The 22,963-nt window shown below is 43.8% G+C and overlaps 1 protein-coding gene across 14 annotated transcripts in view; it reads left to right on the forward strand.

The window, feature by feature from the left end:
- Positions 1-6,042: 6,042 nt before the first annotated feature.
- Positions 6,043-22,963, forward strand: part of BMPR1B (bone morphogenetic protein receptor type 1B) — a 700,361-nt gene continuing 683,440 nt past the window's right edge. For 13 of the 14 annotated variants that reach the window (XM_073601124.1, XM_073601147.1, XM_073601126.1 and 10 more), the window contains exon 1: positions 6,046-6,313. The gene's annotated coding sequence lies outside the window, so the exon portion shown is untranslated. Of the gene's footprint in view, positions 6,314-22,963 lie in introns of all 14 variants that reach the window. The other variant, XM_073601167.1, reaches the window with a different exon arrangement.

Raw genomic sequence — 22,963 nt, forward strand, 5'->3', positions numbered from 1 at the left:
ACAGGAGATGGTCAGAGATTGCAGACATGATACAAGAGATGGTCAGAGACTGGAGATGATCAGAGACTGCAGATACAGTACAGGAGATGATCAGAGACTGCAGACATGATACAAGAGATCAATGCAGCCTCACCAGTGCCCATCTGCAGCCTCACTGTGACCATCAATGCAGCCTCACTTTTCCCACCAATACAGCCTCACTGTGCCCATCTAAATGTGCCCATCTGCAACCTCATCAGTGCCCATCAATGCAGCCTCACTGTGTCCATTTGCAGCTTCACTGTGCCCATTTGCAGCCTCATCAGTGCCTATCAATGCAGCCTCACTGTGCCCATCTGCAGCTTCATCAGTGCCCATTAATGCGGCCTCACTGTGTCCATCTGCAGCCTCACTGTGCCATCGATGCAGCCTCACTGTTCCCATCTGCAGCCTCACTGTGCCATCAATGCAGCCTCACTGTGCCCATCTGTAGCCTTACTGTGTCCATTTGCAGCCTCACTGTGCCATCAATGCAGCCTCACTGTGCCCATCTGGAGCCTCACTGTGCCATCAATGCAGCCTCACTGTGCCCATCTGTAGCCTTACTGTGCCCATTTGAAGCCTCACTGTGCCATCAGCGCAGAGTCACTGTGCCCATCTGCAGCCTCACTGTGCCATCAATGCAGCCTCACTGTTCCCATCTGCAGCCTCACTGTGCCATCAATGCAGAGTCGCTGTGCCCATCTGCAGCCTTGCCAGTGCCTGGATTACACACAGCGGGCATCTCCCGCTGTGCCATGGAACTGGGGTCTGAAATGTTCGGCGGCCGGCCACTGTAACAAAGTCCCGCCTCCTAGACCATCATAGACGGAACACTGATCCAATGATTAGATCAGTGTTCCGTCTATCATGGTCTAGGAGGCGGGACTTTGTTACAGCGCAGCTGAACAGATCCCAGCTCCATGACACAGTGGGAGATCGCTGTGTGTGATTACACAAGAGGGGGAGGAGGGAGAGAGAGGACTCGCTGCACTTGAATAGGCCCTGGGCGCAGCTCAAAGTGGCCTGAGGGCAAGCGGCTTACCAGGAAAAGTTCCCGGTATCCCGGTAGGCCAGTCTGGCCCTGGGGAGCACCTTCACCTGTGTGGATAGGGATCCTTGCACTGGCTCTGGCTGTGATAGCCTATGATTGCCTATCACAGTGATCACTGTCTTTCTCTTCTGAATAGAGAAAAAGATACAAGAATATACATTGTACAAAGGTATATTGTATCTTTTTCTTCTAGTCAAAGGTCCATGCACACTGGGCTAAAAAACTGCCCGTTCCCTTGGCAGAAAATAACACTTATATACAGACTTTTGTACATGAGTTTAGGCCTGTTTTTTTCTTCCAGAAATCTCCTCTTAAAAACGTATGGCCCCGAAAAGTGGAAAAAAAAAGATGTGTAAAAATGAAAAAATTAAGAGAAAATGTCTAGACAGGGCTTGTTAGAGTTTAGTGTCATGGTCAGGGTCAAAGGTAATGGCAAGGGTCAAAGGTTTAGAATCAATGTGGTTTTGGTAGAATTAAAAAAGCAAAATGTGCATTATTGTTTCTGGACCCACCTACGGGTACGAATACTCATATAATTAGATGTGGTATTGTTGCAAATGCCAGAGGTAGGAGCATTTATTTCAGGTTTTTTATTTGGTTGCAGGTCACAGGCAGTATGAGATGGACAAGCGCCGCTTAAACAGCAGTAAAGTGCCGCTAAGATGAGCTGCGCTTTACCGCTAATGCATGGTGGCCCCAGTGTGAAAGAGGTCGTATTTTAGTTATTATTTATGCTATTAACCACTTGCAGACCGCCTGAAAAGGAGTACCATTGTTATGGCAGCCGATAGCTGCCGTATCCCCGGTATCTTTCAGATAAATATGGTCTCTACGGTGGATTCGCTTTTATCGGGGGCGGGAAAGGGCCCCCCCCTCCAGGCGCGCACCAGTGGTCTCTGCTGCTTACCGGAGCCGCCGGTAGCAGTGGAGACGATCAGGTCCTCTCCTGTTTGGTTGGCTGCCGAGGGAGAGGAAGATGGCCCCCACTCGGCTCCATAGCATTGAATGGCGGAAGCGACATCAAATATCACTTCCACCCAATGCTCTTAAAGCAGAGCTCCGCCGAAATTTTTTTTTTAAAAGTCAGCAGCTACAAATACTGCAGCTGCTGACTTTTAAAACATGGACACTTACCTGTCCAGGGCGCCCGCGATGTCGGCACCCGAGGCCGAACCGTCTCTCGGTCCTCGCGTGCTGCCGCCTCCATCTTCGGGAAGGGAATCAGGAAGTGAAGCCATGCGGCTTCACTTCCCGGTTCCCTACTGCGCATGCGCGAGTCGCGCAGCGCAATACGGCTGGTCCCTGCTGTCTCTGGGACCCGTGTGTTTCCCAGCAGACAGCGGGGGGCAACAGGATGTGGCGTAAATAACCGCAGATTCTGCGGCTATCTACGCCAGAAGTGGGTACAGATACCTGTAATATACCTTACAGATACCTGTAATATACAGGTATCTGCACCCCCCTCCCCCCTGAAAGGTGCCAACTGTGACACCGGAAGGGGGGAGGAATCCGATGAGTGGAAGTTCCACTTTTGGGTGGAACTCCACTTTAAAGGAGAAATTTTTATTTTTTTTATTTTCAAATTACATTTTTTTTTTATTGCATTTTATTGTAAATATGAGCTCTGAGGTCTTTTTGACCTCAGATCTCACATTTAGGCTACATGCCCATGGAGGTTTTTAAAAACGAGCTGTAAAGCTAGCACCGACGCCAGGAAAAAAGCGTTAAAACCGATTTTTTTTGCGTTTTGCATTGGCGTCAATGCGCGTTTAGCCACGCTAGCTTTCATCCGCGTTTCTCTGTCTCTATTCAAAATCAATGGTTCCCTAAGGGAGCCAAATGATTTGAATAGAAGTCGCACCAGAAGTCGGATTCAGATGATCCGAATTGCGGTTCGACTTGTGTGCTGAGAATCTTGAAGGGGAAACCTGGCAAAATTTTGCGTGAGGTTCCTCCAAGATCCATATCAGACCCTTATCCGAGCACGTCGCCTGGCAGGTCAGGGAAGGGGGAGGACGAGCGAGCACCCCTCCCCTCCTGGACCATACCAGGCCACATGCCCTCAACATGGGGGGGGGGTGGTGCTTTGGGTCAGAGGGGGCTACCAACATTAAATATTAAGGGGAAAAAAATAAGAAAAGCCTTTTTTGTTCATTTTTTTTTCCTTTCAGCAGTTTAGTAGATACCTCCTACTTATTCTAATGTGGTAATGCAGTGTTCATTTTGATGTCAAATTTCGATTTAGTTTTAGTGGTATTTTAGTTATCTGAATTGTTTTAGTTTTAGTCGTATTTTAGTTTTCTAAAATAGTGTTAATTTAGTCAATGAAAATATTATTGGAGTTGAAGAGTAGCTTTTGCTGTGTGTCTCTCTTGTGCTGCCTGTGTATGTGACGCTTAGAGGGCTGCATGTACAGTTGTAGTACACCGGCACAGCGCACATGTAAAGGAGGTTGCAATAGGACTGCTACATGACTCCAGAGGTCCTGCTATAGGACTGCTATAAGACTCCATAGGTTCTGCTATAGGACTGCTGTAGGACTCCATAGGTCCTGCTATAGGACTGCTATAGGTCTCCATAGGTCCTGCTATAGGTCTCCATAGGTCCTGCTATAGGGCTCCATAGGTTCTGCTATAGGACTGCTACAGGAACCCATAGGTCCTGCTATAGGACTACTACAGGAGTCTATAGGTCCTGCTATAAGACTACTACAGGAGTCCATAGGTCCTGCTATAGGACTGCTACAGGACTCCACAGGTCCTGCTATAGGACTCCATAGGTCCTGCTATAGGATTGCTACAGGACTCCATAGGTCCTGCTATAGGACTCCATAGGTCCTCCTATAGGACTCTATAGGGACTGCTATAGGACTCCCTAGGTCCTGCTATAGGACTCCCTAGGTCCTGCTATAGGACTGCTACAGGACTTCACACGTCCTGCTATAGGACTGCTACAGGACTCCATAGGTCCTAATATAGGACTCCATAGGTCCTAATATAGGACTCCATAGGTCCTAATATAGGACTCGATAGGTCCTAATATAGGACTCGATAGGTCCTGCTATAGGACTCCATAGGTCCTGCTATAGGACTGCTATGGGACTTCATAGGTCCTGCTATAGGACTGCTACAGGACTCCATAGGTCCTGCCATAGGACTCCATAGGTTCTGCTATAGGACTGCTATAGGACTCCATAGGTCCAGCTATAGGACTGCTATAGGTCTCCATAGGTCCTGCTATAGGTCTCCATAGGTCATCCTATAGGACTCTATAGGAACTGCTATAGGACTCCATTGGGGACTGCTATAGGACTCCCTAGGTCCTGTTATAGGACTGCTGCAGGACTTCATAGGTCCTGCTATAGGACTGCTACATGACTCCATAGGTCCTGCTATAGGACTCCATAGGTCCTAATATAGGACTCGATAGGTCCTGCTATAGGACTCCATAGGTCCTGCTATATGACTGCTATAGGACTTCATAGGTCCTGCTATAGGACTGCTACAGGACTCCATAGGTTCTGCTATAGGACTCCATAGGTTCTGCTATAGGACTGCTATAGGACTCCATAGGTCCAGCTATAGGACTGCTATAGGTCTCCATGGGTCCTGTTATAGGTCTCCATAGGTCCTGCTATAGGACTGCTATAGGGCTCCATAGGTTCTGCTATAGGACTGCTATAGGACTCCATAGGTCCTGCTATAGGACTGCTATAGGACTCCATGGGTCCTGCTATAGGACTGCTACATGAGTCCATAGGTCCTGCTATAGGACTGCTACAGGAACCCATAGGTCCTGCTATAGCACTACTTCAGGAGTCTATAGGTCCTGCTATAGGACTGCTACAGGAGTCCATAGGTCCTGCTATAGGACTGCTACAGGACTCCATAGGTCCTGCTATAGGACTCCATAGGTCCTGCTATAGGACTCTATAGGGACTGCTATAGAACTCCATGGGGACTGCTATAGGACTCCATAGGTCCTGCTATAGGACTGCTACATGACTCCATAGGTCCTGATATAGGACTCTATAGGTCCTAATATAGGACTCAATAGGTCCTGCTATAGGACTCCATAGGTCCTGCTATAGGACTGCTACAGGACTCCATAGGTCCTGCTATAGGACGGCTACAGGACTCCATAGGTCCTGCTATAGGACTCCATAGGTTCTGCTATAGGACTGCTATAGGTCTCCATAGGTCCTGCTATAGGTCTCCATAGGTCCTGCTATAGGACTTCTATAGGGCTCCAAAGGTTCTGCTATAGGACTGCTATAGGACTCCATAGGTCCTGCTATAGGACTGCTATAGGACTCCATGGGTCCTGCTATAGGACTGCTACAGGAGTCCAAAGGTTCTGCTATAGGACTGCAACAGGAGTCCACAGGTCCTGCTCTAGGACTCCATAGGTCCTGCTATAGGACTCTATAGGTCCTGCTATAGGACTGCTACAGGACTCCACAGGTCCTGCTATAGGACTCCATAGGTCCTGCTATAGGACTCTATAGGGACTGCTATAGGACTCTATAGGTCCTACTATAGGACTCAATAGGTCCTGCTATAGGACTGCTACAGGACTCCATAGGTCCTGCTATAGGACTCCATAGGTCCTGCTATAAGACTGCTACATGACTCCATAGGTCCTGCTGTAGGACTCCATAGGTCCTGCTATAGGACTGCTATAGAACTCCATAGGTCCTGGAGAAACAAAGTATACAGAGCGCTCAGTGTGGCTTTCAAAAGTGAATGTACAATATTTGTTTTTTTTAGAAAAACAGCAAAAATATAACTAAATGATTATTATATGAAATGTCACATTGTCTGAGGAGAGCCTACCCCAGCTACAGAGAGAGTGAGCTGAGGGGCCATTCCAACATGGGGCCCCATGATTTCTAGAGCTCTGTATAGAGTTTGATAACACAGCTGGGATGACACAATGCAAGCAAAGGGAAGAAAATTGGCTAAGAAGTGTCGTGTATGCTGTACATGGCGATAAGAAACCCCCTTCTCCTTACATAGGGTTTTACTGTAGGTTACATGAGCCCCGAGAGCTGTGTGTAGGAGCCGCTGTGCTGTACACGGCTGTGTGTGACTGGGAGAGGAGAGGAGGAAGACAGATCCTCAATCACTAGTGGGAGCTGCAGAGGAAAGAGCCAGACACGGAGACACAGCACAGGCTGGAGGACGGACAGAGGCTGACTGGAGGTGCACGGCACGAGCGTACAACTTGCTGCTTCTACAGGTAAGTGCACACTTGGATCATGAAATCTGAACAGCAGTCACATAGTCTGTGACCAGAACCTCAGTCCTATAGTATGCGTCTGTGACCGGCACCTCAGTGTTTAGTATTATTCTGTGACCGGTACCTCAGTTCTATAGTATTATTATGTGACCAGAACCTCAGTTCTATAGTATTATTATGTGATCCGTACCTCAGTCCTATAGTATTATTCTGGGACCAGTACCTCAGTTCTATAGTATTATTATGTGATCAGTACCTCAGTCCTATAGTATTATTCTGTGACCAGTACCTCAGTTCTATAGTATTATTCTGTGACCAGTACCTCAGTTCTATAGTATTATTATGTGATCAGTACCTCAGTCCTATAGTATTATTCTGTGACCAGTACCTCAGTTCTATAGTATTATTATGTGATCAGTACCTCAGTCCTATAGTATTATTCTGTGACCAGTACCTCAGTTCTATAGTATTATTCTGTGACCAGTACCTCAGTTCTATAGTATTATTATGTGATCAGTACCTCAGTCCTATAGTATTATTCTGTGACCAGTACCTCAGTTCTATAGTATTATTATGTGATCAGTACCTCAGTCCTATAGTATTATTCTGTGACCAGTACCTCAGTTCTATAGTATTATTCTGTGACCGGTACCTCAGTTCTATAGTATTATTCTGTGACCGGTACCTCAGTTCTATAGTATTATTATGTGATCGGTACCTCAGTCCTATAGTATTATTCTGTGACCAGTACCTCAGTTCTATAGTATTATTCTGTGACCGGTACCTCAGTTCTATAGTATTATTCTGTGACCAGAACCTCAGTTCTATAGTATTATTATGTGATCAGTACCTCAGTCCTATAGTATTATTCTGGGACCAGAACCTCAGTTCTATAGTATTATTATGTGATCAGTACCTCAGTCCTATAGTATTATTCTGGGACCAGTACCTCAGTTCTATAGTATTATTCTGTGACCGGAACCTCAGTTCTATAGTATTATTCTATGACCAGTACCTCAGTTCTATAGTATTATTCTGTGACCAGAACCTCAGTTCTATAGTATTATTATGTGATCAGTACCTCAGTCCTATAGTATTATTCTGGGACCAGTACCTCAGTTCTATAGTATTATTCTGTGACCAGAACCTCAGTTCTATAGTATTATTCTGTGACCAAAACCTCAGTTCTTTAGTATTATTATGTGATCAGTACCTCAGTCCTATAGTATTATTCTGTAACCAGTACCCCAGTTCTATAGTATTATTCTGTAACCAGTACCCCAGTTCTATAGTATTATTCTGTAACCAGTACCCCAGTTCTATAGTATTATTCTGTGACCAGTACCTCAGTTCTATAGTATTATTCTGTGACCAGTACCTCAGTTCTATAGTATTATTCTGTGACCAGAACCTCAGTCCTATAGTATGCGTCTATGACCGGCACCTCAGTGTGTAGTATTATTCTGTGACCGGTACCTCAGTTCTATAGTATTATGTGATCGGTACCTCAGTCCTATAGTATTATTCTGTGACCAGTACCTCAGTTCTATAGTATTATTCTGTGACCGGTACCTCAGTTCTATAGTATTATTCTGTGACCGGTACCTCAGTTCTATAGTATTATTCTGTGACCAGAACCTCAGTTCTATAGTATTATTCTGTGATCAGAACCTCAGTTCTATAGTATTCTGTGACCAGAACCTCAGTTCTATAGTATTATTCTGTGACCAGAACCTCAGTTCTTTAGTATTATTATGTGATCAGTACCTCAGTCATATAGTATTATTCTGGGACCAGTACCTCAGTTCTATAGTATTATTCTGTGACCAGTACCTCAGTTCTATAGTATTATTCTGTGACCAGTACCTCAGTTCTATAGTATTATTATGTGACCAGAACCTCAGTTCTATAGTATTATTCTGTGACCAGAACCTCAGTTCTTTAGTATTATTATGTGATCAGTACCTCAGTCCTAAAGTATTATTCTGTGACCAGTACCTCAGTTCTATAGTATTATTCTGTGACCAGTACCTCCGTTCTATAGTATTATTCTGTGACCAGAACCTCACTTCTATAGTATTATTCTGTGACCAGAACCTCAGTTCTATAGTATTATTCTGTGACCAGTACCTCAGTTCTATAATATTATTATGTGATCAGTACCTCAGTCCTATAGTATTATTCTGGGACCAGAACCTCATTCCAATAGTATGAGTCTGTGACCGGCACCTCAGTGTGTAGTATTATTCTGTGACCAGTACCTCAGTTCTATAGTATTATTATGTGATCAGTACCTCAGTCTTATATTATTATTCTGGGACCAGAACCTCATTCCAATAGTATGAGTCTGTGACTGCCACCTCAGTGTGTAGTAGTATTCTGGGACCAAAACCTCAGTTCTATAGTATTATTCTGGGACCAAAACCTCAGTTCTATAGTATTATTCTGGGACCAAAACCTCAGTTCTATAGTATTATTCTGGGACCAAAACCTCAGTTCTATGGTATTATTCTGTGACCAGTACCTCAGTTCTATAGTATTATTCTGTGACCAGAACCTCAGTCTTGTAGTATTATTCTGTGACCAGTACCTCAGTCTTATAGTATTATTCTGTGACCAGTACCTCAGTCCTATAGTATTATTCTGTGACCGGTACCTCAGTCCTATAGTATTATTCTGTGACCAGTACCTCAGTCCTATAGTATTAGTCTGTGACCAGTACCTCAGTCTTATAGTATTATTCTGTGACCAGTACCTCGGTCTTGTAGTATTAGTCCGTGACCAGTATCTCACTCCTATAGTATTATTCTGTGACCAGTACCTCAGTCTGGTAGTATTATTCTGTGACCAGTACCTCAGTCTGGTAGTATTATTCTGTGACCAGTACCTCAGTCCTATAGTATCAGCCTGTGACCAGTACCTTAGTCTGGTAGTATTATTCTGTGACCAATACCTCGGTCTTGTAGTATTATTCTGTGACCAGTACCTTGAACTTGTAGTATTATTCTGTGACCAGTACCTCGGACTTGTAGTATTATTCTGTGACCAGTACCTCAGTCTTGTAGTATTAGTACATGACCAGTACCTCAGTCTTGTAGTATTAGTCTGTGACCAGTACCTGAGTCTTGTAGTATTAGTGTGTGACCAGTACCTCAGTCTTGTAATATTAATCTGTGACCAGTACCTCAGTCTTGTAGTATTAGTATGTGACCAGTACCTCAGTCTTGTAGTATTATTCTGTGACCAGTACCTCAGTCTTGTAGCATTATTCTGTGACCAGTACCTCAGTCTTGTAGTATTATTCTGTGACCAGTACCTCAGTCTTGTAGTATTATTCTGTGACCAGTACCTCAGTCTTGTAGTATTATTCTGTGACCAGCACCTCAGTCCTATGATATTATTCTGTGACCAGTACCTCAGTCTTGTAGTATTATTCTGTGACCAGTACCTCAGTCCTATTATATTAGTCTGTGACCAGTACCTCAGTCTTGTAGTATTAGTCTGTGACCAGTACCTCAGTCTTGTAGTATTATTCTGGGACCAAAACCTCAGTTCTATAATATTTTTCTGGGACCAAAACCTCAGTTCTATAGTATTATTCTGGGACCAAAACCTCAGTTCTATAGTATTATTCTGTGACCAGAACCTCAGTCTTGTAGTATTATTCTGTGACCAGTACCTCAGTCTTATAGTTTTATTCTGTGACCAGTACCTCAGTCCTATAGTATTATTCTGTGACCGGTACCTCAGTCCTATAGTATTATTCTGTGACCAGTACCTCAGTCCTATAGTATTAGTCTGTGACCATTATGCCCCGTACACACGGTCGGACTTTGTTCGGACATTCCGACAACAAAATCCTAGGATTTTTTCCGACGGATGTTGGCTCAAACTTGTTTTGCTTACACACGGTCGCACAAAGTTGTCGGAATTTCCGATCGACAACCACGCGGTCACGTACACCACGTACGACGAGACTAGAAAAGGCCGGTTCAGAACCAAGCGCGGCACCCTTTGGGCTCCTTTTGCTAATCTCGTGTTAGTAAAAGTTTGGTGAGAGACGATTCGCGCTTTTTCAGACTCGTGGCTTTCAGATCGTTTTCTGCCGTTCAGTTTGTGCTTGTGGGTTTGTATCTGCTCTTCAGTGCGTGCAGTCAGTTCGTTTCGGAGTTTCCTGTGTGATCTTGCCTGCTCGTTGCTGTTTTTCAGGTCGCTCTTCACAGGCCTTGCTGTTCTTCAGTGCGTTCTGTTACTTCGTTCTGAGCAGCCGACCGTTTTCTAGCCATGTTGCGTATACGTACTCCTCGTACAGTTCGTGCTGTGCGGGGGCTTGGTGTTGGGGTCCTGACCTTGACACAAGTCCAGTCCATGAACAGGGTGGGGAGGAGTTCATGGACCAAGAATTGGTTGCTTCAGCGTCACCAGTTCTCTCATATGCCTTTGCTCCATGAGATCCGTGAGAATAATCCTGATGATTTCAGGAACTTTCTCAGGATGACGGACCCCGTGTTTCACCGTTTGTTGGCTTTGCTGACCCCTTATATTAGCAGGCAGGATACCTGCATGAGGCAAGCCATCACTCCGGAGCAGAGGTTGGTCGCTACCTTGCGGTATTTGGCCACAGGGAGAAGCCTGCAGGACCTCAAGTTCTCGACAGGCATCTCCCCCAGGATCTTCTTTGTGGACATTTACTGCTTGTGTTTGTTTTAGCTGACCCTGACAGAAATGTGTGGAGTGCAGAAAATGTCGTGATTGTGTAACCTTATACAAAGCACTGTTGGCTGTTATTTACTAAATGCAAAGACACTTTTCACTACAAGTGCACTTGCAACTGCACTGAAACTGCACTTGTAGTGCAAAGTGGATTTGCCCTTAGGAAATAACCCCCATTTTCTCATAAAACAACAATTACATCACCCCAAAAGTGTTGTAGCGTGAGACAATAATCCACACACACATGTGCATTTACCAAAGGTTTTTCTGACAAACCAACATGTTTGTTGTATACCAATTTTTGTGGTGTCATTATCCAAAATCAAAATGTCCATTTTATAGAAAACAGGCCTGTGTAAAACCCACAAGAAAGACACAAATCTTGATCTTACAAAGTTCACATTTGGTAGAACTGGAAGGCAATATCAGACATGAGTATTTAGGAACTGTGTTCGATATTGCGTTCAGATGGGGGGAAATCACCCCTGGAAAAGCCAAATTTGGAAGATGCACACAAATTTCACAATGTCAACATGTGCTATCTGCCATCACGGGGGATCAAGGGACGTGTTTTGGGGGAGAAAGCCCTTCCTCACCGCTACTTTATTATTGAGGAAGGGGTTGCACCCCCAAAACGCGTCCATTGATCTCCCGTGATGGCAGATAGCACATGTTGACACACTGTGTGCATCCTCCAAATTTGGCTTTGGGAAAAATCACAAAAACATTTTGCACATTGTAGCACACAAAAGAAGAAAGTGATTTGGAGGGGTTTTAAACTCGCCCCAAAACATCAATGATGTTTTTATATTTTGGAATAACATCATTGATGTTTTGCTTGATGTTTTCCAATTGTAAATTACACCCCATGATCTCCCCGATCAGGATCTGGGCACTTTCTGATGTGAAAGGATCTTCATCCACAACCTCACGATCACCTAAAAAGAGAGGAACCCCAAAATAAATTAGGTTTCAAAAAAATGCCGCAATCCATCTCTTATCTGAGCCTGTGGTCGCAGACACTCACCTGTTGTGGTAACTACTTCCACCACGTCTTCATCCTCCTGCTCATCTTGTGTTGGGGGGATTTCCCCTTCTTCCAGAGGGGGGGGGGCTTTGGTCTCCTCGGATGAGGGGTGTCCTCCGAGTCTTTTCTCCCCTATGTAAAACAAAAATGGTATAATTAGCACACAGATATTTAATGGCAGAACTAGAAAGATGAAACATTGCTTGGAAGTGGGGTACAATTGTCTATTTCAGCCGAGTTCCAAGATGTAGCTTTTTTAGTGCCCTTTGTCAACCTGCAATACTTTACCTGTTTGGTAAAAGCTTCACAGATGTAGCCCCCCCTATAGTATACACTGGAGCACCTGTTTGCCCCCCCTAATAAAAATGGTGTTCTTGTGTCCCACACTATAGTGCTCCAGTGTCCAGATGTGAAATCAGCTGCTCAGTGTCCTCTCCTTACACAGAATCTAGTTTGCATTTCATTCTAGTAACAAAGCCATCTACACAACCCAATTCTTTGAAGACAAGTATAGGGCGTCAAAATGGTGGCAAAATGCATATGGCCTAAACAATGGTATTTTATCGTCCGAAATAACAATGTGTGATCCGAACGAATAATGTGCCCATGAACATGAAAGTTGCCATTTTAAACTGTACAACAGTTCCTAAAAGCACATGGAGCAGCACGAACGTAATAAACATAAAGAATAGGAACACAGCACAACTACTTACTTTTTTGCAGCACTCTCCGGATCTTTCTGTACTGCTCATGTTCTCGTAATTTCAGGTCCGACCACCGCTTCCTGAGCTGATCTTTCGATCGTCGTACCCCGAATTTCCGGTGCAGACTCCTGACCACTTTCACCATGATCTTGGCCTTTCGGACATTGGGGTTGGGGTAAGGCCCATACTTTCCATCATAGTCGGCCTTCTTCAGGATGTCCACCATCTCCAACATCTCCCCAAAGTCCGAAATAACAATGTGTGATCCGAACGAATAATGTGCCCATGAACATGAAAGTTGCCATTTTAAACTGTACAACAGTTCCTAAAAGCACATGGAGCAGCATGAACGTAATAAACATAAAGATCATATTTGAGTCCTTTAATCTCTTTCTGGATCGGGACGTTTCAGGCTCCAGCCTTTCCTCCTCCTCCTCCTCCTCGTTGCTACAATTAGCATGATCCTGCTGTCTATCCGCCATGTGCTCTTCCCCCACTGCGCCGAACGAAAAGGGGTGGGGAATAGAATAGAAAGAACGTCAGGGGCGGGCGGAGTTATACGCATGCGCAGTGTGTATAAATCATAACGCGCGCGTCTTACGTACGATCTGTGAGCGGAGGAAGGAGCATCGGAGATGCCGATCGTGCTAACGAAGGTAGGATCTAAACTTGGGCCTATATTGCTTCGAAATGGAAGCCTATATTGTAACAAGATTAGGGGAGTTTGGCCTGACATTAGGCTTTGTCTTGTGTTGTGTCTTACAGAGAAAATGGATGGGTTCAACGACCACAATTTCCTGCCCCTGTTCATAGACAAATACAGGGAGCTGCCCTGTCTGTGGCAAGTGAGACACCCCCACTATAATCACAAACAGAAGAGGCAGGCAGCGCTGGAGAAACTGCTGGAGTTGGTGAAGCCGGTGGTCCCCACAACAACCATCCCTTATTTAAAAGCTAAAATTGCTGGCCTGAGGAGCACTTATCTAAGGGAGCGCAAGAAGGTCACAGATTCCCAGAGATCCGGAGCTGCAGCAGATGACATTTATGTCCCCAGGCTGTGGTACTATGAGAGACTGCGATTTCTGTCAGACCACACTGAAGTCAGGGAATCCCTCTCTACTCTTCCTTCCACGCTTCCTTCCACCCCAGCTGAGGCTTCCGATGTCCAACCTGGGCCTTCCAGCCAGGAAGAAGTGGAGGAGCCCAGCTGGAGTCAGGTATAGCATTCTTCTACAGATTTCTGGTCAATAAATAAATGATGTTTATTAGATGTTATTATTGATCACTAATTGCTGATTAAAAAAAGTGCTTTACATATCAATAGACAGTAGTGGGCACCCAAAATTGGGAAAAGAATGAAAACTGCTGGGCTCAGAAGGATAGTCTGTTATATTTGTTAACATTCAATTTGCAGCAGTCAGGAGGTGAAAATTGTGTGTGATTGATGAATAAAAAACTAAAACTATGTCCCTTTTTCATACACAGGAAGACCTCAGCCAGGAGGAGGCTGTGGAATGTGGCAGTCAGGAGGAGGCGGGGATTAGTGTCAGCCAGGAGGAGGCGGGGATTAGTGGCAGCCAGGAGGAGGCGGGGCTAAGTGTCAGCCAAGAGAAGCCTGGGACAAGTCGCAGCCTGACTGAGTCTCAGGTCCCTCCCCTCCGCCTGCCATATAAACTAGCCAGGAAGGCCACTCCGAGTCCCGTGCAGGATTCAGCATACAGGCTGATCCAGGAGGCTTCGGCGTCCCTCAGAGCCTTCCCCAGTCCTGAAGAGGCCTTTGCCTGCATGGCTGCCACCAAATTGCAGGGCATGCAGGAGGGCCAACGCAAGATCTCTGAGGACCTGATTTATAAAGTCCTACGTAAGGGGTTGAGTGGGGAACTGACACACAAGACGGATGTCATTGAGATCGACGATCCTCCTCCTCCTCCTGCTGCCACAACTCCACCACCACAGCCAAAGCCTGTAAGGAAGCGTGGAAGGAAGACCAAAGAGTGATTGCCCTGGGTTCAGTCTGGTCTGACAAAAGCTGCAGTCTCTCGTATGACCACAGCCTGGGGACACAGATGTCATCTGCTGCTTTCCAGATCTCTGGGACTTCTGGACCAGACTGCCCTCCCTTATGATATGGACTCCTCAGGCCACCAATTTTGGTTTTAAATAATTGATGTCTGCCCCGGGGGTCCAAGGCTTCGCCCACTTCTGCAGTTTCTCCAGCGTTGCCTCCCTCTTTGTTTAGTTGTGAGCCCTTACTAAAATTTTTTTGGGTAAATTCTACTCTCCTGTGTGTGTTTTCATCCAAAAAGGACAGTTTGTTGGTGACGATTCAGGTACATTTCTAAAGTACAATGTGAAATTAACAGGAGACAACAACACCAAACAATCTCCTACAGATTAAATAGAACAACATATCAATGGTGTTGTGGGAACTTGTCACAAAAAACACACAAACATTTTCGGGAATACAAATCAAAATCACCAAAAAAAAAAAATAAATAAAAAAGAGAAACACAAAAAAAGAATCTACATTAAAGTCCAAAAAAAAAAAATAAATTTTGTTGTCAGATGTGAGAAATCAAAATATATTGAGGGAATCCCGATAAATAGTAACGAAATAAGTTTGTGAGAAGTGTGTGTGAATATGAGCATCAAAACTACTTAATTCTTGTCACATTATAAAGAAGAAGAGAGTGCGCTGTATTAAACCATTTTGAACATTGCAGCGTGACAAAAGTGCTGTATCCATTCCGAACGCTACGTTTACCAGAACGAGCTTTCCCGTGTCGGAATTTCTTCTGAGCATGCGTGGCACTTTGTGCGTCGGAACAGGCCACACACGGTCGGAATTGACGCGATCGGATCTTGTTGTCGGAAAATTTTATCTCCTGCTGTCCAACTTTGTGTGTCGGAAAATCCGATGGAAAATGTCCGATGGCGCCCACACACGGTCGGAATTTCCGACAACACGCTCCGATCGGACATTGTCCATCGGAAAATCCGACTGTGTGTACGGGGCATTATAGTATTATTCTGTGACCAGTACCTCGGTCTTGTAGTATTAGTCCGTGACCAGTATCTCACTCCTATAGTATTATTCTGTGACCAGTACCTCAGTCTGGTAGTATTATTCTGTGACCAGTACCTCAGTCTGGTAGTATTATTCTGTGACCAGTACCTCAGTCCTATAGTATCAGCCTGTGACCAGTACCTCAGTCTGGTAGTATTATTCTGTGACCAATACCTCGGTCTTGTAGTATTATTCTGTGACCAGTACCTTGAACTTGTAGTATTATTCTGTGACCAGTACCTCGGACTTGTAGTATTATTCTGTGACCAGTACCTCAGTCCTATGGTATTAGTCTGTGACCAGTACCTCAGTCTTGTAGTATTAGTACGTGACCAGTACCTCAGTCTTGTAGTATTAGTCTGTGACCAGTACCTGAGTCTTGTAGTATTAGTGTGTGACCAGTACCTCAGTCTTGTAGTATTAATCTCTGACCAGTACCTCAGTCTTGTAGTATTAGTATGTGACCAGTACCTCAGTCTTGTAGTATTATTCTGTGACCAGTACCTCAGTCTTGTAGTATTATTCTGTGACCAGCACCTCAGTCCTATGATATTATTCTGTGACCAGTACCTCAGTCTTGTAGTATTATTCTGTGACCAGTACCTCAGTCCTATTATATTAGTCTGTGACCAGTACCTCAGTCTTGTAGTATTAGTCTGTGACCAGTACCTTAGTCTTGTAGTATTATTCTGGGACCAGTACCTCAGTCCTATTATATTATTCTGTGACCAGTACCTCGGTCTTGTAGTATTATTCTGGGACCAGTACCTCAGTCTTGTAATATTATTCTGGGACCAAAACCTCAGTTCTATAGTATTATTCTGGGACCAAAACCTCAGTTCTATAGTATTATTCTGGGACCAAAACCTCAGTTCTATAGTATTATTCTGGGACCAAAACCTCAGTTCTATGGTATTATTCTGTGACCAGTACCTCAGTTCTATGGTATTATTCTGTGACCAGAACCTCAGTCTTGTAGTATTATTCTGTGACCAGTACCTCAGTCTTATAGTATTATTCTGTGACCAGTACCTCAGTCCTATAGTATTATTCTGTGATCGGTACCTCAGTCCTATAGTATTATTCTGTGACCAGTACCTCAGTCCTATAGTATTAGTCTGTGACCAGTACCTCAGTCTTATAGTATTATTCTGTGACCAGTACCTCGGTCTTGTAGTATTAGTCCGTGACCAGTATCTCACTCCTATAGTATTATTCTGTGACCAGTACCTCAGTCTGGTAGTATTATTCTGTGACCAGTACCTCAGTCTGGTAGTATTATTCTGTGACCAGTACCTCAGTCCTATAGTATCAGCCTGTGACCAGTACCTCAGTCTGGTAGTATTATTCTGTGACCAATACCTCAGTCTTGTAGTATTATTCTGTGACCAATACCTCAGTCTTGTAGTATTATTCTGTGACCAATACCTCGGTCTTGTAGTATTATTCTGTGACCAGTACCTTGAACTTGTAGTATTATTCTGTGACCAGTACCTCGGACTTGTAGTATTATTCTGTGACCAGTACCTCAGTCCTATGGTATTAGTCTGTGACCAGTACCTCAGTCTTGTAGTATTAGTACGTGACCAGTACCTCAGTCTTGTAGTATTAGTCTGTGACCAGTACCTGAGTCTTGTAGTATTAGTGTGTGACCAGTACCTCAGTCTTGTAGTATTAATCTGTGACCAGTACCTCAGTCTTGTAGTATTAGTATGTGACCAGTACCTCAGTCTTGTAGTATTATTCTGTGACCAGTACCTCAGTCTTGTAGTATTATTCTGTGACCAGTACCTCAGTCTTGTAGTATTATTCTGTGACCAGCACCTCAGTCCTATGATATTATTCTGTGACCAGTACCTCAGTCTTGTAGTATTATTCTGTGACCAGTACCTCAGTCCTATTATATTAGTCTGTGACCAGTACCTCAGTCTTGTAGTATTAGTCTGTGACCAGTACCTCAGTCTTCTAGTATTATTCTGTGACCAGTACCTTGGTCTTGTTGAATTATTCAGTGACCAGTACCTCAGTCTTGTAGTATTAGTCAGTGACCAGTACAACAACCTTATAGAATTATTCAGTGACCAGTACCTCAGTCTTGTAGTATTAGTCAGTGACCAGTACAACAACCTTATAGAATTAATCTGAGACCAGTACCTCAGTCTTGTAGTATTAGTCTGTGACCAGTACCTCAGTCTTGTAGTATTAGTTTGTGACCAGTACCTCAGTCTTGTAGTATTATTCTGTGACCAGTACCTCAGTCCTATAGTATCAGCCTGTGACCAGTACCTCAGTCTGGTAGTATTATTCTGTGACCAATACCTCAGTCTTGTAGTATTATTCTGTGACCAATACCTCAGTCTTGTAGTATTCTGTGACCAATACCTCGGTCTTGTAGTATTATTCTGTGACCAGTACCTTGAACTTGTAGTATTATTCTGTGACCAGTACCTCGGACTTGTAGTATTATTCTGTGACCAGTACCTCAGTCCTATGGTATTAGTCTGTGACCAGTACCTCAGTCTTGTAGTATTAGTACGTGACCAGTACCTCAGTCTTGTAGTATTAGTCTGTGACCAGTACCTGAGTCTTGTAGTATTAGTGTGTGACCAGTACCTCAGTCTTGTAGTATTAATCTGTGACCAGTACCTCAGTCTTGTAGTATTAGTATGTGACCAGTACCTCAGTCTTGTAGTATTATTCTGTGACCAGTACCTCAGTCTTGTAGTATTATTCTGTGACCAGTACCTCAGTCTTGTAGTATTATTCTGTGACCAGTACCTCAGTCTTGTAGTATTATTCTGTGACCAGCACCTCAGTCCTATGATATTATTGTGTGACCAGTACCTCAGTCTTGTAGTATTATTCTGTGACCAGTACCTCAGTCCTATTATATTAGTCTGTGACCAGTACCTCAGTCTTGTAGTATTAGTCTGTGACCAGTACCTCAGTCTTGTAGTATTATTCTGGGACCAAAACCTCAGTTCTATAGTATTATTCTGGGACCAAAACCTCAGTTCTATGGTATTATTCTGTGACCAGTACCTCAGTTCTATGGTATTATTCTGTGAGCAGAACCTCAGTCTTGTAGTATTATTCTGTGACCAGTACCTCAGTCTTATAGTATTATTCTGTGACCAGTACCTCAGTCCTATAGTATTATTCTGTGACCGGTACCTCAGTCCTATAGTATTATTCTGTGGCCAGTACCTCAGTCCTATAGTATTAGGCTATGTTTCCACTAGTGCGTCCCCAAAGTCGCGCGATTTTGCTGCGATTTTTTACCGCGATTTTACCGCGACTTTTTACCGCGATTTGAAGCAATGCCTGTATCTATGGACCTCAAGTCGCATCAAAGTGGGACCAAAGTAGTGCAGGGACTACTTTGAAGTCGCTGCGACTTGAAGTCGCACAGATATGAACGGTACTCATTGGAAATCATGGGATACAATTTGTCATGCGACTTTTCAGTCCCAAGTCGCATGAAAAGTCGCACTAGTGGAAACATAGCCTGAGTCTGTGACCAGTACCTCAGTCTTATAGTATTATTCTGTGACCAGTACCTCGGTCTTGTAGTATTAGTCCGTGACCAGTATCTCACTCCTGTAGTATTATTCTGTGACCAGTACCTCAGTCTGGTAGTATTATTCTGTGACCAGTACCTCAGTCTGGTAGTATTATTCTGTGACCAGTACCTCAGTCCTATAGTATCAACCTGTGACCAGTACCTCAGTCTGGTAGTATTATTCTGTGTCCAATACCTCGGTCTTGTAGTATTATTCTGTGACCAGTACCTTGAACTTGTAGTATTATTCTGTGACCAGTACCTCGGACTTGTAGTATTATTCTGTGACCAGTACCTCAGTCCTATGGTATTAGTCTGTGACCAGTACCTCAGTCTTGTAGTATTAGTAGGTGACCAGTACCTCAGTCTTGTAGTATTAGTCTGTGACCAGTACCTGAGTCTTGTAGTATTAGTGTGTGACCAGTACCTCAGTCTTGTAGTATTAATCTGTGACCAGTACCTCAGTCTTGTAGTATTAGTATGTGACCAGTACCTCAGTCTTGTAGTATTATTCTGTGACCAGTACCTCAGTCTTGTAGTATTATTCTGTGACCAGTACCTCAGTCTTGTAGTATTATTCTGTGACCAGTACCTCAGTCTTGTAGTATTATTCTGTGACCAGCACCTCAGTCCTATGATATTATTCTGTGACCAGTACCTCAGTCTTGTAGTATTATTCTGTGACCAGTACCTCAGTCCTATTATATTAGTCTGTGACCAGTACCTCAGTCTTGTAGTATTAGTCTGTGACCAGTACCTCAGTCTTGTAGTATTATTCTGGGACCAGTACCTCAGTCCTATTATATTATTCTGTGACCAGTACCTCGGTCTTGTAGTATTATTCTGGGACCAGTACCTCAGTCCTATTATATTATTCTGTGACCAGTACCTCGGTCTTGTAGTATTATTCTGGGACCAGTACCTCAGTCCTATTATATTATTCTGTGACCAGTACCTCAGTCTTATGCCCCGTACACACGGTCGGATTTTCCGACGGAAAATGTGTGATAGGACCTTGTTGTCGGAAATTCCGATCGTGTGTAGGCTCCATCACACATTTTCCATCGGATTTTCCGACACACAAAGTTTGAGAGCAGGCTATAAAATTTTCCGACAACAAAATCCGTTGTCGGAATTTCCGATCATGTATACACAAACCGACCCACAAAGTGCCACGCATGCTCAGAATAAATAAAGAGATGAAAGCTATTGGCTACTGCCCCGTTTATAGTCCCGACGTACGTGTTTTACGTCACCGTGTTCAGAATGATCGGATTTTCCGACAACTTTGTGTGACCGTGTGTATGCAAGACAAGTTTGAGCCAACATCCGTCGGAAAAAATCCTAGGATTTTGTTGTCGGAATGTCCGATCAATGTCCGACCGTGTGTACGGGGCGTTATAGTATTATTCTGTGACCAGTACCTCTGTCTTGTAGTATTATTCTTTGACCAGTACCTCAGTCCTATTATATTAGTCTGTGACCAGTACCTCAGTCTTGTAGTATTAGTCTGTGACCAGTACCTCAGTCTTGTAGTATTAGTCTGTGACCAGTACCTCAGTCTTGTAGTATTATTCAGTGACCAGTACCTCAGTCTTGTAGTATTATTGTGTGACCAGTACCTCAGTCTTGTAGTATTATTGTGTGACCAGTACCTCGGTCTTGTAGTGTTATTCAGTGACCAGTACCTCAGTCTTGTAGTATTATTCTGTGACCAGTACCTCAGTCTTGTAGTATTATTCTGTGAATAGTACCTCGGTCATGTAGTATTATTCTGTGACCAGTACCTCAGTCTTGTAGTATTATTCTGTGACCAGTACCTCGGTCTTGTAGTATTATTCTTTGACCAGTACCTCAGTCCTATTATATTAATCTGTGACCAGTACCTCAGTCTTGTAGTATTAGTCTGTGACCAGTACCTCAGTCTTGTAGTATTAGTCTGTGACCAGTACCTCAGTCTTGTAGTATTATTCTGTAACCAGTACCTCAGTCTTGTAGTATTAGTCTGTGACCAGTACCTCAGTCTTGTAGTATTATTCTGTGAATAGTACCTCGGTCATGTAGTATTATTCTGTGACCAGTACCTCAGTCTTGTAGTATTATTCTGTGACCAGTACCTCGGTCTTGTAGTATTATTCTTTGACCAGTACCTCAGTCCTATTATATTAATCTGTGACCAGTACCTCAGTCTTGTAGTATTAGTCTGTGACCAGTACCTCAGTCTTGTAGTATTAGTCTGTGACCAGTACCTCAGTCTTGTAGTATTATTCTGTAACCAGTACCTCAGTCTTGTAGTATTAGTCTGTGACCAGTACCTCAGTCTTGTAGTATTATTCTGTGACCAGTACCTCAGTCTTGTAGTATTATTCTGTGATCAGTACCTCAGTCTTGTAGTATTATTCTGTGACCAGTACCTCAGTCTTCTAGTATTATTCTGTGACCAGTACCTCGGTCTTGTTGAATTATTCTGTGACCAGTACCTCAGTCTTGTTGTATTATTCAGTGACCAGTACCTCAGTCTTCTAGTATTATTCTGTGACCAGTACCTTGGTCTTGTTGAATTATTCAGTGACCAGTACCTCAGTCTTGTAGTATTAGTCAGTGACCAGTACAACAACCTTATAGAATTATTCAGTGACCAGTACCTCAGTCTTGTAGTATTAGTCAGTGACCAGTACAACAACCTTATAGAATTAATCTGAGACCAGTACCTCAGTCTTGTAGTATTAGTCTGTGACCAGTACCTCAGTCTTGTAGTATTAGTTTGTGACCAGTACCTCAGTCTTGTAGTATTAGTCTGTTACCAGTACATCAATCTTGTAGTATTAGTCTGTGACCAGTACCTCAGTCTTGTAGTATTATTCTGTGACCAGTACCTCAGTCTTGTGGTATTAGTCTGTGACCAGTACCTCAGTCTTGTAGTATTAGTTTGTGACCAGTACCTCAGTCTTGTAGAATTAGTCTGTGACCATCTATGACCAGTCCAGCCGCCCCATATGAGAGCCATACATCCAGCAGGCAGGAATGTCAGTAACAGAGCATAGCTATGCTCTAAGGTTAGAAGACTTGCTGTATGCAGATAACATTTCCCATAGAATAGTGTGAGCTCTCCCTTGGCATGTCATGTTCGGAGGTTTGCTGTACATGCTGGAACTGATTGCCTTTCATAAAGTGTGACTGTGGATTTTTGCTGGGGTTGTAATGTGGTTAATGCTGACGTGTGGTACCATTTCATGTTGGGTACATTATGGTGTGCACATGCTTCCTTTAGCAGATGGTTATTGGTTCCCAGGCACTGTGTCACTGAAATAGCAATTGTATTTGTGTTATGCCAGAACACTTTGACCAAAACACACGTCATGTGGACAGGTCCTTTGGCACATGCTTCCATACTCCAGTGCTCTAACAGGATGTGCCATCCTGTTCTACTGCTATGATTTGCTATGATTTACTGTCATTACACTTGTATTAGGCACATCAAACTTAGAAAAAAGTTCATTTATTCGCACTCTGCAGGGAGGTTGTAGTACATGCATAAGCTAGATCAGGGGACTCTTGTTCGCAACCATGTTAATGA

Source organism: Aquarana catesbeiana, linkage group LG01, assembly GCF_042186555.1.
Source record: "Aquarana catesbeiana isolate 2022-GZ linkage group LG01, ASM4218655v1, whole genome shotgun sequence".
In the NCBI taxonomy this organism is placed as follows: Eukaryota; Metazoa; Chordata; class Amphibia; order Anura; family Ranidae; genus Aquarana; species Aquarana catesbeiana.